Raw genomic sequence first — 14412 nt, 5'->3', positions numbered from 1 at the left:
CAGACAGACACCAAGAAGCAGCTTTCACCCACAATATTTTTAAAAAGTCTAACTTCTGGAAATAAAATAAATGAGCTACATTTGTCAATATTCAGCCTTATTATACAGAAATTCAATTAAATATATCAATTTATAAGAGTTACACAATGGTTAAATGGGACACTGGTTAAACAGCACAAATATTGTGACCTGTAATGTCACAGTCAGGCATTGTGCATCTGCTTAAGTTAACAGTGCAAACTTGAGGTTTACGTGCTGTTCAGACAGACAGGATTTAAACTCGAGTCTTTATTGCCTTGCAAATAAAACATGTACGTTCACAAAGACAACCACTTACCAAATAAATGAATGCCACGACTGGTTGCTTCATATAGTGTTTCCATTCTACTAGCTGAGTTAAGTACAAAGAGATGTATCTTTCCTACAACTGATTAAAATAATCTAGGTTTTATTTTGATATAAAATATAGAAAACTAACACAATTAAGCCGCTGCACAATGAATATTATTAAATTGCCTTTATACATTCAATTGGTAAAATAAACTATGTTTTGCCCATCTAACTGCTTCGGTAGGCAATAGAAAAACGGACTGACTGCAATGTCCGGAATTGTCACACACATACAAAAAACATACACGTTAATGCTGCAGTGGCTTTACTACAGCTATCAGATCAAAACTATCTTGGTACAGGACCAGGACTGAAGCAAATAGCGTATGGACTTTAAGGATTTACAATATTAAAAGCACCTTTAGACATGCAACCTTGAAACAATGCTGCTGCCTATATACAAATATAATATTGCGTTCAATCGATGAAACGTTATATAAAAACAGCAAATGCTGCTAGTAGAGGGGCATGCAAAGAAAAATAACTGCAGATATGAACTGGACATGAACACGGTATGCCCTAATGTCTAACAAGTGACTACATAAGTAGGGTATGGGGTAGCATAACCCAAAGAAGAAATGGTTTTGCCACGTACGGAGATCCGAAGGTGCTCACTGAATCACTTCTCAAGTTAACATGTAAACCCTAGCAGATGAATCTACAGATCACATTGACAGAAGCACAATTAATGCACAGCTGAGGAAAGTGGACAGGCCGAGTAGCACAAAGAAGGCCTCATAAGGAGGGAATGTCTGCACAATGGCAGAAAAGCCAATTGGAAACGGATTTATAGTGCTAGATGACTGAATTGGAAGGATAATATACTTGCTGTGTTTAGTAGAGTAATATTTAAAACGTCAAAGTTCTGTCAACGTTTACAGCTGCAGAGTTGAATTAGCATCCTCTTTTGGCATTCAGTTCGTAAAACCTTAATTCTCTCTGCTGAGTGGAGAACAGGTCACACAGCAGTAGGATCATCACTTCTCATATCGGTGTCTTAGTGCAACTGTGAGCATTATTAACGGACCCGGGTTAATCTCCAAATTAGATTACCCGATTCTGCTACCCAGAACTATCCCAGCACACCTCACTTGCTAACTTAGAAAAAAATGAATATTTGACAGTAATGAGTGATTTTAAAAACAAGTTAACCAAATATTGGCACAGCAATAAGTCTCATCGCATTGGTCGATTAGTTTTGCCAATGCCATGAAGCAGCAGCCAGAGAGGGAAGAAAGAAAAAAAAAAAAAAAAAAACCAAGGACAAGGGCGTGCATTCACACGCATTTTGATTCTACTGGTGACATTACTCCACGCATTGTGCATGCATGATGACGATGACTTGTGCACACCTGTGGAAAGGCATGAGTGCCATTTTAGTTAGCCGTTTTTTTTGTTGCTTTTTTTTACCTTTCAAGATGGGTGACCTTGCTTTCTGCTAAAGCACTTAAAAAAAAAAGAAAAGAAAAAAAAAAAAAAAAAAAAAAACTGAGAAGCCTAAGAGCAAACAACACTGGCTGGCCTATAAAATGTTATAACCATAATATTTTAAGGCACTCAAGGAGGTGGCAGAGCAGTGGACGCGCTTGAGGGGGTGGGAATAACAAACAAGCCATGATGTGGGAAGCAAAGGACAACGTAGGGCTGTATCACAAAGCGCATAGAATGGGGGGCAAGGTATTCGCGGGGGCTGTGCAATCCGAAAGACAATGCATGGTGCAGAGGAACCAAACACATGCACTCATATGGAATACCACCAGCAAAAGTAAAAGTATTTCCCTGGATGCGAGCATGGAAGGGTACGAGTCATCCAATCAAAAGGACTGGAAAGAAGTCATGCTCCTGATAAACAGAAAAGGGAAAAAAAAAAAAAACATCAAACGAATAATAAACAAACAAATGAGTGACAAAAAAGGCAACCAATGGTAAGCAATAGGCTGGCATAAGGTCCAAGTTTTTGATATAGTCCAGAATAGGTATTTTGCAAACAGGCCACTAAAATCTACCTGCAGACGAGACATAAAAATTGCAAGAACATCTACTAGGAAAAAATGGTATAATCAAGACCACTGTTAAAAGACCCTCATTCCTTGTGCAATAGCTTGTGTTATAAAAATGGATGAACGATTTGCACAAGCAAATTATACCTATTGGGATTTGATCCTTTTATAACTTTTCTTCGTCATTTTTCTTCCACGGGAAGCAAAGAGGTTTTTTAAAGCAAGTGCCTATCTTCAAACTTTAGAGGCACGTTTTCTAGTTTTTGAGAACTGGAAGATGTCGAACTATTTCAGCATTGTAATAAGCAAAGGTAAAACAGCCTTGTTGCCTGGGCAGTGCATTTAACTGTTAGCAACGACTTTCTACAGCTTAACATTATTCCATACAATGCTAAATGTGCATTAGCAAACTATTTACAATGCCTCAGTACTTATTACATTAATACAGCTTTTCACCGGAAAATGTATCAGATTACTTCCGGACCAACTGAAAACAGAAGGGATTTTCAATGTGCAGTTGGTGGGATATAGCAAGACAGAGCAAAAAAAAAAAAAAAAAAAAAAAAAAAAAAAAAACATGTTGTCCTCATCTTCATGTATTACTAGATCTTGCAAGGAAAGCTCATTCCATAATTATTTACCTGTTGGAACAGTCCAAAAACTATAGAAACAAGAAGCTGGTGCACATTCCACTTTATAACCGCCATTTTAATGGCAACATCAGAAAGGAAAAAACAAAGGTGGCTGGTGACCAATGAAAAGGCATACCCCATGGTTTGCCTCAAGATTCACTGACAATAGATTCAGTCGTAGCCAATCCCACACGGACAACAACATGGCATGGCGTAAGACAAGGGAGAATAATGTCAGGAGTCCAGAATTTAAGTTTACCAGGCAACCTTTCTTCGTACCGGTGATATTATATAGCACGAATTGCCTGGATTTACCGCATCAAGAACTAGTGACTTTCCAAGGCCTGCAGCACTAACATAGCCTTACTCTTCCTCAACATAAGTTGTACTGTTCAAATGTACATCTGCTGTCGGCTTACAATAAACATCTGTGCAATATATGAATCTTTTTTTAAATGTGAAGAAGAAATGCTACCTTGTGTCTGAATTGGATTTTCTTACTGTTGTCCAATGCACAACGTGATGTGAGCTGGCAGTAATTGCCTCCTCAGTCACATTTCAAAACTGAGGAAAAAGACACACAGTTTTGCTTCTCGCTCTAGCCTCAGGGACCAAGGCTGGGTTGTTTTTATGTGGAACATGATCCGGCTGAAGGATGTATAACTAGCACACACACACACACACACAGGACAATATTAAGAACAGGCATTGGCAAAGCCAATAGGTCTCATGTACGCAAGATACTGGCTTTGTCATGTTTAAGCCATGCTGTACAGCAGTAGGGAAGAAAATTAAAAAATAAAAAGTGCCATGACACCGTTGGTGCTTGCCACATCAGTGCTTTCTTTTTTATTGCTGGCAGGAAAGAGGGATGGGTCAAAATGGAGGACGGGTGCAAGAAAGTGCTATGATGCGGGTGGAGGCCAACAGGGGGAGGGGATGGGTGGGAGGACAAGCAACACAATGGAAGGAGGGAGGGTAGGTAGAAGGAAGCAACATGACCAACAATGGAAGGAGAAGGGTGGGTGGAAGCAACGCAAGGAGGTGCTCTGGTAGTGGCAAGCAACACAAACAGCTACTGAAAGCGGGGACTTGGTGAAAGCAAGCAACACAGGCAACAATGGATGGGGATAAGACGGCAATAGAGGGGGTGAAGTACATGAAGAAGCCAGCTAAAAAAATGCACTCTAGTAGAGTGCCACATCATAAAGAAAACCGTAGTGCTTACAAAAAGGAGTTGTGGAATTACCCAAGTAATGCATCCATGCTTCAGGATAGGGACAAACACACAGAGGAAGAAAGCTGATCAATAAGAAGCAAGCAAATGAGTGCCAATGAAGCCAACAAGTGGTAAACAATGGGCAGTCTGTAAGCCCACTGATAGCAAACAAAACATCTTGAAGAGACAGCGCATGTTGTCTTGGCAGGGCACAAAAAGGGAGGTGGATAAGTTACTAAAGGCCACCATCAACAAAGGATACTTAATTGAGGATATCAGTTTCCGAGACAGGGGGAATGTATATTAAGTCCAGAATGTTGCTTCATAGAGCAAAGTACATTTTTTATAAACAAAAAGAAAACAAACAAAAATACATTTAGTCTGACCTGGAATATCATGTCGAGTTCTGGGAGTCTCAGCAAACAGAAACACTGAGGACAGCTACAATAAGGACCAGCAAGATGTGCTACAATAGGATTGCCAGTCATTACTGCACACCTTACAAAGTCAGTAGCTCACTGCCAGAGAGCTTAATCTTTGCAGGGGGTTGTCTTGCAGCAGATGCTGGTATTGGTGGGGGGGGAAATAGTGTAGAAACAGTAAAATAATTAACTGGTTTTAGGAAGTAAAGTGGTGGGTAGTATACACATGTGATCAAAAAGGAAGCCCTTAAGACACAATATTAAACACACAGGGACATAAGAAACCTATATACGCATGGTGTTCCTAGCCACTGTTATTTCCTTTAAAAGGAGAATGGCTTCTGGGTCATACGGAAACAGAGGTCAGATTACAATTAGTGACTGCATTGCAAATCAACAAAGGCATATTTATGTCAGTGCAAGTTTCAAATCTCAGCATGTCCGATTCAGGATTTCCTGGGGTTGATAAATACAAAAAGGGTTACTTTAAATTAATAAAGTAAAAATATTGATAGACATAGACCAGGAATACCATGGTGTTCATTTCAATCGTTTATTGAAGTGCTCCAGCAGTCCTACAACAGAATGAAAATTACCAAAATTATTAGACAACTGCAAAATGGTATTTTAAACAGCTGCCCCCTCGCCCCATAAACATGGACATACCAATTGATGGAACGACTTGCATCACAATGCCATTTAACGATTTCAGCTCACTACGGCATTTTGTTTTGGATTGCTCTTATACATTTCTAGCACACAAGTCAACATAACTGCAGATAAAATTATGTGAAGCACTGCTAAGTTTAACACACTGTCAATATACCTCAATCATATGCTAGATTACAATTAAAATTATGCTTTAAAATGGATAATGGTGAAAATATTTGTCACACAAACATTCACTGAATTAAACATTTATTTGTGTGTCACTAAATTGGTGGCTTGTCAGTCATGGGATAATGTTCACGTAAACATGGCTTTAGCCGCTGAAGAAACAAAAAAACTCATTACTAAAGTAATAACACAATCATGGCAACATACTGTACTTGTTAACACAGACTTATAATAATTGTGCTAGAGATGCAACTTCAAATTGTCATATACTTTAAATAAATTCAAAATGAATACTATTTACAAGTTCAAAATTCTAAAAGCCAACAGTGTAAGTTCGAAGTTAAGAAATAAGTAATCCTTATATAGACACTTATTAAAGTATTTATACATATCTTAAATCTACATCTATCATTTTGCCAATTAAAATTAGGACCCTAATTGCAATTAAGTCATTTAATTGGCAACTCAAGAGCAAAAATTGCAAAGTGGCTAATTTTAATGCCTACTTTAATTACCAATCATGACTGGGGAGGGAGCTAATCAAGTTACATCGAGCAGTACCTGAGTAATGACGAGAAAAATTTAGAACACTGATTTTTTTTTTTTTTTTTTTTTTTAAGTTACACGGTGAGCCCAATTGCAAGCAAAGGCTTAGATGTGGAAGGGAAAGATACAAAATTAGGAATTCTAATGTATATTTTAAGGGTACACCCTATAACAAAAAAAATGCAAATGAATCATTAAGACATACCATTGAGCACTAAAATGTTAAAACGCAACACCGTGCATGTAGCATCAATATTACACTGAGAAGTCATAGTTGATTCAGGCTCATAATATTTAAACTACTATACGCACCCAAGTCGATCACAATGGCCCGTTACACAAGAATATCCAATCCTGTTTGTTTTCAGCCGTGTTAAGATCTAAAATGAATGTAGAGGACATTAAAGTCAAAACCTATCCGTTCATAACAAAGGAATACCTGAAATGTGATTAGATTGTCTTTATTTGACAAGTAAGTACAATATACTTATAATTCTTTAGTAGCTCAAACAAATTGGAGATAGGTGGTTGACTCAAACCAAGTTAACCTGCAATTTTCAATGTGTCATAACAAATTTGTCAATCTAAATATTCTCAAATATATACACACCAAAGAAGATAATAAAAAACATAATTGCGGACCTCAAAATCATCATTCATTAACAGTTTTGTTAATTTCTCTAAAATTATTTTTGGCTAGAACATTATTAAAATACATGTATCACAAACAAGGCCAATGTTCAATAAACTAGCTCATGTCAAACCAGAAACTGGGTCAGTGGTGCTTCATGGGTGCCTTGTCTCTTGCACAGGTTCAGTCAATCGTACTGCATGTAATTAAAAGGGAAACATGTAACAAACTGGTATAAATCTATTGTATGCATGACAGGAATATCACACAAATTAAAACACTTGTAAAGAAGATTAGAAAGGTAAATACTAAAAGTTGTGAAAGAACACCAGGTAGGTATTTGTTTAAGAAAGAACTAAAGCAACTGCCTTGTGCCCAGGAAAAAACACATTTTAACTACGCAATGTTAAGGTCAAGGTATATCCAAACCCTATGTAAACACTGCAAATTTACTTTGCCTTTTATTGCTCAGTTGTTTTTTTACCGGATCTGGTTTTGTTTATAGCTGTGTCCCAACATTCATTAGTGATGGATGCTAGACCTACATACAGTTGCATTTCATTTTAAATATAATTAAATTGTCAAATACAATTTAATATTTTCCATCTATATCTTGTTGAATCCAAGAAATAGAATCACGTGGCCAAAATCCTTCCTAGGAACACAAAAAAGTCAAAACTGGGCAACGTTTCGCTATGTTGTCAAAGGTATATGAACACATGAAAACAGTTAAAGTTATGAAAAGTTATTTGTAATGGGTTACAACCAAGTATATCTACTGATCAGAAAAAAACGATGCTTCGGTGTACCCATGAACGGGATGTGTTAATCTCGGCATATTAGACCACTGTTCAATTTATATACAGAGGAACTGTTTCATACTGTTAAAAAGGGCATCGCAGGAAACAAATGTATAGTCGTGAATGTAGATCACTGTTATCACTAACCAGTTACCTTTTAATTACACTGCTCTACGTAGGCCGGTAGGCATGAAAAGACTAACACGCTGTTTATGATTCGAGCTCCCGTGCAAAAACAAACACTCTTAGTCCATGCTCCGTGATTGATTTTCCACCCTGTTAGATAGTATCAGTGTAAGAACCATAAATCGCATACAAAGCGATTCATCTTACTATAAAGAGACATTTAATTTAGCCCTTAACATAGATGATTGATAGTCATGAAGGTGAAAGGCTAAATGGGCCATATGGCAACATGCTGTATTCCATATGTTGTCTGCCCATGCGTGTTTTAACAGACATTAAACATCTGTATCAAGGGGAATACAGCTGTGCGTTTACACTAACCATTTAAAGGGTAGTAATGGATTAGTGAATAATCTGGCACCAGTAATTTAGTACCACACAACGCACATCACAAGACACAAATGAAATACGTAATGAGGGTGTAGTAGTAGTAGTACACGACCGGTGAACAAATTATAACGTCCTGGGAGGAAGGGTGAACCTCTGCCAATTTCAAAATCATAGAAAGTTAAGGTGAAATAAAAAAATACAAATAAAATGTTCGCAGCGTTCTAGGGAGAAAAGCATGATATGAATAGGCAAACGTGAACAATGGCCCCAGACTGATTAATTAGCCTTGTCGTTCGTTCCAAGTATTCAGCCACACAAACGCTCCAAGTCCGTTACAACTGGTACATTTCAAGGAAGTTTCTTACTTAAAATTCAATTTGTATTCAATCATCTATGAGAAAATATCACACGCTATTTTGTTGTGACTAAAGAATGGTCAGGAAGAGGTGTTAAATTGCACAATGGCTGTATTTGATTAGTTAATTGAGGAGGAACAGATGCTAATGTCAGCTAAGCCAGCATTCAGCACACATTGCTGAACCGAGGACACGAGTCAGGAAGCGATATCGAAGGCTGTTTCAAGCCAACCACAAAGACAGCTCAGTGCCATGAAGAGTGGATACCATTAGGAGCTTACTAACATGGTCAGGGAGCGCCATGTCTGGGTCCTAGTGGTGCAAGGTGACACCCATGACCAAGGAGCGTCTATGGTACATTATAACAGACTCTAAAGCATTGCAAGCGAGAGGTGGGGGTAGCATACATAACTTGCTATCAGTGGGAGTAAACAACTAATAACACTCACAACCGAGGTTTGAGGACGTAGCCTGAGAGTGACACGCTTTGCCCAATTGAACGGCCGAGTTCAAAGGACAGGATTCTTGTTACGGCTCATATAATGGCAAGAGGAGAGGTGTAGGGGAACCATGTAGAACCAGATACCGTAACAAATGCTCAGCCATGATTTATCACAGATTATATTTACAAGCTTAGTTAGAATTAACTATTTACCGTGGTTGGCGCAGCGTCATTAACAGCATGCTTCCATGTTAAACTGATGATCTGAGGGTGGGAGCAGTGGTCTCAATGCAAGCACGACAACTGGATCCCCTATGCCAGTATTAGGTAGAAAGTAATGTGGCACTGCTAATCTATTTGCATAATGTACAGCCATGATTTGAGTGTGTAGGGTCCCTTAAACCACCGGGTCCTGATGCCACTCCAATCACGACACTATTGATTGTTACGCCACTGAACACAGATAAGGTTAACTAGATGAAATAAGAACAGGTTCACTACTACGAATCAAAACTAAGTGTCATGACCAGGGGGTCGTTTTGGATCACCACCCAGAGGTCATTTTTCTAAGGAAGGGGCAGTCGAAGGTAAGTAGTGGAATATACTTTAATGGAATACGGCATCAAGGGAATATCATGAAAAGATAAATACAATGGTACGCAGCAGCTGACGGTACCATGGAGCCTCAACTTTTGAAGTAATTGCCAGAAAGGGAGTACTATACGGATGCACCTACCAACCTCGTGCAAATTTAGTCATGGGATTCCGTGTATGAAACTAGAACTTTCACGCTAAGTAATAAGCTAACGTTAAGACAATATTAACGATCGGGGCGCAATATACCAACCTAGCTCCCAGTCCACTCAAATGGTGTACGTTTGCTAAATTGGCCTGGGCAATGGGCAGGGTTTGCTGTGCTGTCAATGTAAGGGGCAGCATGCAGGGCGCCTACCCTGGTAAGCGAAAGCCTATTGGCTTTCTGTACTTGGCAACCACTGCCAAAGAGCAGCTGGTGGACAAACGGATAGTCAGCGGGATATATGTTATGTTTGCCTCGAAAACGTTCGTGGTTGTTGGCTTCCCCTTACCTAAAACTGCTCACAGAGCGTGCACGTTACCTGCTATCCACGCTGTCTCTCCCAGATACAGATGCTGCAGTCTCCCCGCTCCTACTTACTCTCCCACGGCAGAGATGGGCGGTTAGTGAAAACCCTCCGTGTCCTTAGAGGGGCTCTCTAGGCTTCACCTTTGCTCCCCGCCTGACCCGGTTCGAGAGTGTTTTTTTTCCATGGCGCTTGCCTTCCTCCGCTCAGCAGCTGCAGACAGTGCTCCATTGTGCCCAGCCCGCGCTGGGCTCACAGCCGCGAACTCACTCTGCACTAGCCAAGCACGTCACAGACAACGTCAGCGTATTCAAGACTCCGTGACGTCAGCGAGAACTAAAAATAACCCACGAGCACCCAGCGTAGCTACGCCGTGGAAACAGACAAAGGACGACAATGACAAACGCACTCACCCCGTATCTCTCCCGCCCACGGACCTCGGCAGCCATCTCTGAGTGGGCAGGGTGCCAATTTAATGTGAAGGCGCAGTTCAGTCTGTTACATCGGGGTGTTGGTTTCATAGGGTTTCGCTAAGGTAGTATCGAAAGCATTTAGTTTTCATGGGTTACTGAAACAAAAATCAGAGCCACATATGTTTGAACTCAAAACAGATGGGAGGGAGGGGTGTATCCCAGCACGAGAGTTTTCTCCTCCACTGACGTAAGGCAGGCAGGCTAGCAATCTGAAGCCATTACGCAGGCCGTGGCGTGGAACGGCCCCCACAGCCTGGAGCAGCAGCCCATGATGCTTATGTAATACCCCTTCAAGAGTTTCCATGAGCGGAGTTAGCTTATATTTAGAAGGGCTTCCGGAAGGGACTCTCTCGCTTGAGGCGTGCTGAATAGGGAGAGCTCCAAATAACCTGCAGGGTTGTATGCCAAGCGCGTGACCCCCAGCACCTCGACATCGCTCGCACGTGTTATTTGATATCTGCACAATACCCGCCTTCAGGAAGCTTTATTACAAGATCAAACGCTTTTATTGATCCCCAAGACCAAGAGAAATTCAAGAACTATGATCCCAGAGACTGATACACTGTGCACGGTGAAGGTTCAGCCGTTAGTCTGGAGAATGTTTACCGAAGGATCGCTGAGGTGGAAAAACATGTTTAAGTAAAAGGAACTTTTAATACACATTTTGGGTTAACACGTTTTATAAATATATTGCCACGTTTCATGTCGGCGACCTCCCAGAGGGCAGCACGCATTTTTTCGCCTTAAAAAGCACTCCCGAGTGATTTGAAAAAAATATCAATGGACCACCGCACATACGCGCAAACGAGGACGTTTAAGTACAATTTATATGCCGAAAAAGTACTCTTAGCGTATTACTATATAAACTATGTTTACGGAAACTTCAGGAGAACCTCTTCTGGAAAGTTTAATACCGAGAAAGTATGTAACGCAGGTGCCAGTAAAAAGCGCAGTAAAAGCCAATAGGTCTGGCTGTGGTTGCTCACCTTTTTAGCTCAGTCAATGCTTTTGTTTTTCATGGTATTTCCAAAACTTTGTTGTGGAAGCTGCAGAACCTGTCATTCTGAAAAACAGGGTTAAAGCAAAAGTATTTTTTTTGTTTCAAAAAGCATATATTGTCTTAGTCCCTGTCAGTCAAGGGAAATACCTGCTTTTTGCGTGTGGACTTGTGAAGGGGTAGAATGCAGTCCCTCACAGTGAAGTTAGCCACTGCTGCAGTGGGCTGATCCATTGCCACATGATGTATGCTGCAGTAAGCAGACTAAAGCTAAGAATGACATTACAGAGCAATGGCAGAAGTATATAATGCATATAATTTTAGTAAACTGAAAAGGTCTTGGCGAATGCCATAACTAAAAAAAAAAAAACAAGCATGCAATCGGTCTCACATTTGCTCAAGTTAAAGCTATTAGCATTGTAAACTCCTAACCAGACTTTTCTTGCCACATAAACTGAAAAGTAAATCAGTTTCACATAACTAATCAGAATTTTCTTGCCACATAAAGTGAAAGTGAAAAGTAAAACAGTTTCACATATGCAAGCCGATGGCTGCCATGAGTGCAAAGTAGACACACAAAAGGAAACAGAAGTTCGCTCGCGGTGGAATGTATCAGCAATAGTGCAATTACCCATGTAACCGACAAAAGTGCAATTATTCATGTAAAAAAGTTGATGTCATGCAAAGCGCTCGACTACTGCCCAGCGAGATCACGCTGCCTGCAAAATAAAGAGAATAAGTAGTCCAGAAACCAAATAGTAAAACACCGAGCTTTGCATGTTTTCAGTAGTTGGCTGGTGTGTAGAGGAGGGCTAAACATCAGAAAAGGCATGATGTATGTCTGCCTATTACTAATTAAATCAAGCAAATTTTAAAATGCATGCCTATGTTGAAGCAGATACGCTAATTAAGAAAATTATTAATGATGTTTATGTGCTTAATAATGAAAAATATTGTAGAGAAATTAATCGTAGAGAAAATAAGGTGCATGTTTGAAAATGTGCCTTCAGGGTATGGCAGCCATGTGTACGGGATTGTACTAATATAACAAACTGTATGAAATAATGAAAATATATGAGAAAATGTCGTAATCTGTCATATTGAAATGTATAACCTATGTTTTACTTCAATCTATAGTGTTAACACAGCCGAACTTAAAGGCCTAGTCTCCCTAGGCCTCACACGCGAAGAGCCGAAATAATAACCGCTTTTGCAAGAGGCTGCTATGAATTGGCCTTAACTCACACGATGTTCAAGTTGCTCAGCTAGAATTTTCTGCAATGTACCGGCGGACAGGAGATGATGAAGACAATTTGATACAATTATGTGTAGAGTAGGCTAAATGTACTTTCCCAGGACTTGAACAATGGAGGCACTGACTGAAGAGGAACTTGCAACAACTTCGATACCTGAAGAGCCGAATGATGAGGACATTGGATAGCGGACCAATCCACATCTTGTGAACGAACTAATATTAAAATTGGTAGATTTGGTAAACAAATACTATAGGTTAAAGTCATATCTGCTGACTGACTGACCAATTAGGAATTAGGGGGATGGACTGGGAGACCTCAATAAAAAGTCATGACAAGGAGCTGAAGGGAGAGATGCGAGGGGAGAATTGATGACATCAGGAGACGCTGTCCGAGGTTCTATCATTGGGCTCATACTTTGTGAGCCTGATGCATGGCTGACTAATTGATGACCTGAAGACGAAGACTGACTTGTTGCTGATCCATCCTGGATAGGTAGCTATGAAAATGTGACTGACAACTTGTGCCTTTTCTTCTAGGTGCCAACTGCGCTGATTATAGAATTCTCACTTAGATAGATTTTTTCCAAATTAATGTTTTTCGTTAAAATATTTTTGCATGAAGGCCCACATGCTGATGCTAACCTTGGTTAGGTAGGCTGTTAAGGGAGATGTTGACAGCGAGACTTAACTGACAAGCTATTTGCTGAACTCTGCTATTAATGATGGTATTCTTGGCTGATGTAGATGCATTTATGAATATGTTTTCCTTCAAGTTATGTTATGATGTTTCTCATTAACGAATTAATATTTGAGTGGACTGAATAAAGATTGAACTAACGGATGATTTAGAATTGTAATCAATAAGGAAATAAAAATTGATTAACTCATTACCAAGTTGTGGTTATTCATGAGTAAATGGTTTTAAGCTGTTTTTCCATAGAATGGATTCTGATTATTGATGTTAGTTATTGATTCAGTAGTCACTGCATGTAGGAGGCTGGCCTGGCTTATAGTGGGTACCTTGTGGTACTTGCACCTTGTGCCAGGTCCAGTTATCCCTTATTAGTAGATTAGAGGTGTTCTAGAATCTTAGGCTGTTAGAGGTAGCTATAGCATAGCAGCTTAGGCCGAACTAGGAGACATGCAAAGCTCCTACTATACCACTTATATCATATAGCACTATATCATAAGAAAACACAATACTCAGAGTTACTAAAAATAAAGGTACTTTATTTTAGTGACAATATGCCAAAAGTATTTCAGAGGATATACTCCCTTAGCAGGTAAGTAATATACACAAAATATATAGACACAAACCAAAATCAGGTAAGTAACAGTTAGAAAAGTAGTGCAAACAATGTAGAACACAATAGAATGCAATAGGGAGAAATAGGCCTAGGGGCAACACAAACCATATACTCCAAAAGTGGAATGCGAACCACAAATGGACCCCTGGCCTAGTGTAGTGTGTAGAGGGTCGCTGGGAGTGTAAGAAAACACTAAGGGTGTCCAAGATACCCCACCCCAAGACCCTGAAAAGTAGGAGTAAAGTTACCCTACTAACCCAGAAAGACAGTAAAGTCAAGATAGGGGATTCTGCAAGGACAACAACTGACTGCAAAACGCTGAAGACGGATTCCTGGACCTGAGGACCTGTAAAGGAAGGGGACCAAGTCAAAGAGTCACGCAAGTGTCCAGGGGGGGCAGGAGCCCACTAAACCCTGGATGAAGGTGCAAAAGGGCTGCCTCTGGGTGGAAGAAGCTGAAGATTCTGCAACAACCGAAGGTGCCAG

The 14412-nt window shown here is 40.0% G+C and overlaps 1 protein-coding gene across 1 annotated transcript in view; it reads right to left on the bottom strand.

Annotated features, from left to right (window-relative positions):
- The window catches only part of NR4A2 (nuclear receptor subfamily 4 group A member 2), a 61499-nt gene extending 51285 nt beyond the window's left edge, over positions 1 to 10214 (bottom strand). Inside the window, exon 1 of the mRNA XM_069225158.1 lies at positions 9910 to 10214. The gene's annotated coding sequence lies outside the window, so the exon portion shown is untranslated. The remainder of the gene's footprint in view (positions 1 to 9909) is intronic.
- Between the last annotated feature and the right edge of the window lie 4198 nt (positions 10215 to 14412).

The sequence above is a fragment of the Pleurodeles waltl genome, chromosome 3_1 (genome assembly GCF_031143425.1).
Source record: "Pleurodeles waltl isolate 20211129_DDA chromosome 3_1, aPleWal1.hap1.20221129, whole genome shotgun sequence".
In the NCBI taxonomy this organism is placed as follows: Eukaryota; Metazoa; Chordata; class Amphibia; order Caudata; family Salamandridae; genus Pleurodeles; species Pleurodeles waltl.
This window is presented reverse-complemented; position numbering and strand designations above follow the sequence as displayed.